Below are 3,081 nucleotides of genomic sequence, written 5' to 3' on the forward strand. Positions count from 1 at the left end.
CATGTTATAAATTATAATGCCATTCCTTCATAGTTAAGGCAAAATAATTCTTGAGAAGGGAGGCAAAGTTCATATACAAATCATTGACACAAAGACAGTAAGAGGCAAAGAAAAACTTATGTATGCTTTCAATTAAGGACCTCACTGTTCATACTTTTCATTCTTCTCAAATGAATCTAAAAATTTATTTATTCCAAACTACAAAAATCTTCCTTAACAACCAAAAGGATGTGGTGCCTGGTGTCTATTCTTTTCTTAAAGTAACCTTTGGAAAAATCAGTTTTCCTACTACAAACGTTTGTGTCAACGTTCTCTGCTACTTGCAGATCTGTGATCATCCCCTTTGCCTTGGTATTTAAATCTCCCTCTCAAACACTGTTCTCTTTGAACAAAAAGTATCTTGAGACAAACCATCTGCAGTATATAATGAATAAAGCAATCTTTAAATGAATGCATACATCCATCTGGTTCATCTTCTCATGTTGGCTCAGGGGAAGTTATTAACTGGAAAGGAAGTAGATTTAGACTCCTACAGAAGTGGCACTAAGCACCAGGTGTTTGGATGCTTTACTTGATGTCAATTTATTGTGCTTTTCAAGGACTCTGTTATTTATAAGACAAACCTCACCTTTGAGAAAAATTGATTCAACCACAATTCTGACTACATGCTTACAGAGACAGTGATTTCCACAATGATGACAATTTTCCTGTCCAATTTTTTTCAATTTTGAATAAATAATATGAATATATATATATATATATATATATATATATATATATATATATATATATATAATCAGTAGCTTGTTTCTCACTGAATAGTAAGGCTAGGTATTAAAACATCATCTCAACATCTATACTGAATCATGCATTATTAGAGTATTTTCGAATATTTTATGCTACAACAAACCCTTAATTTGAATATTTCAATGTGTATCTTTAATACAATTTAAGAATACTATAGTTCAAAACAAGTACCATTGATATTTTCATCTATTTTGGTACTTCCAATAAAATGAAAGGAAAAATAAAATCATTTTAAAAAATATTGTCTTAAGGTTTCCATATTTGTGAAGAGACACGATGATCACATCTACTGTTACAAAGAACATTTATTTGGTGCGGGCTTACAGTTTTAGAGGTTCAGTCCACTGTCATCTGGGAAGCCACATGGCAGTATCATGGCAGGAGTTCCTGAAAGTTCTACATCTTGATAGGAAAGCTACCAGGAGAAAACTGGCTCCCAAACAGCTAGAAGAAAGGCTAAAAGCCCACCGTGACAGTGACAGACTTTTTTGAACCATGGCACACCTACTCCAACAAGACCATACCTCCTAATACTGCTACTGCATCAGCCAAAGATATTCAAACCACCCTACGTATGCTCAAATATTTTGAATACCATTTTACTAATTATACTTAACCATCATGGCTATGTCACTGATTTTTCTATTATGTAGGATAAATGTATTCTATAACATAGAGAATATCTTGATTATAAACAAGAAATAAGAATAAATATATTTTAATAATTTTTATAAATAATAGATATTATTAATATTTAATTGAACAACTTTACTTTAAAAACAAAGATAAATGTACAGATTTTAAGCATTTTTGCATAAAAGATTATGAATACATTTTTGTCAGTCCTTGGTTTTTTTAAAGGTTTGATAGTGTGCATTAAGATCTTACTAGTTACAATGAGCATAAAGTACATGTAAAACAAGATGTAAAATAGATTAGTCAAAGTTTACTTGATGTGTAAAGATTAAGCATAAAGGTTTTTCATTTTTATTTTCTGGAAGTTCATATCATCTGTGAGTTGTTTCTGGGGTGTTCAGACTTTTCTTGGGTTAGTATCTAATTATCAGTGACTGCATATTATGTCTATTCTTTTGTGACTGATTTACCAACTCAGGATGATATTCTCTAGATGCATCCATTTTCTGACGAATTTCATAAAGTCATTGTTTCAGATAGCTGAGCAGTACTCAATTGTGTAAATGTACCACAATTTTTGTATCCATTCATCTACTGAAGGACATCTGGGTTCTTTCCATCTTCTCACTATTATAAATAGGGCAGCTATGAACATTGTGGTGCATGTGTCTTAGTTGTATGTTGGAGCATCTCTGCGGTATATGCCCAGAAGTGTAATAACTGGGTGTTCAGGAAGTACTATGTCTAATTTTCTGAGAAATCTCAAGACTGATTTCCAGAGTGGTTGAACTAGTTTACAATTCCACCAACAGTGGAGAAGTGTTCCTCTTTCTCCTCATCCTCATCAGCATCTGCTGTCATCTGAGTTTTTGATCTTACCCATTCTGACTGGTGTGAAGGGGAATCTCCTGGTTGTTTTGATTTTCATTTCCCTGATGGCCAATGATGTCCAGCACTTCTTTAGCTGCTTCTCAGCTATTCGATACTCCTCAATTGAGAACTTTTTTTTAGCTCTGTACCCCATTTTTAATAGGATTGTTTGATTCTCTGGTGTCTAGCTTCTTCAGTTCTTTGTATACCTTGGATATTAGGCCTCTATCTGATGTGGGGTTGGTAAAGACCTTTTTCGAATCTGTTGGCTGCCGTTTTGTTATCTTGGCAGTGTCCTTAGCCTTACAAAAACTTTGCAATCTCATTAAATCCCACTTGTCAATATTTTACATTAAAGCATGAACCATTGGTGTTCTGTTCAGGAAATTTTCTCCTGTGCCTATGTCTTCTAAGGTTTTCCCTACTTTCTGTTCTAATAATTTCAGTGAACCTGTTTTAATATGGAGATCTTTGATCCACTTACACTTGAGCTTTGTACAAGGAGATAAGAAATCATCTATTTTCATTCATATGCATGCTGAGTGCCATTTGGACCAATGCCTGTTGTTGAATAGGCCTCCCTTTTTCCATAGAATGTTTACAGCTCCTTAGTCAAATATCAACTGATCACATATGTGAGGGCTCATTTCTGGATCTTCTATTCTATTCCATTTAACCACGTGACTATCTCTGTACCAGTACCATGCAGTTTTTAGCACAATTGCCTTGTAACATAGCTTGAGGTCAGGAATAGTGTTTCCTTCAGAT

This window comes from Micromys minutus (genome assembly GCF_963924665.1).
Source record: "Micromys minutus genome assembly, chromosome: 20".
Taxonomy (NCBI): Eukaryota; Metazoa; Chordata; class Mammalia; order Rodentia; family Muridae; genus Micromys; species Micromys minutus.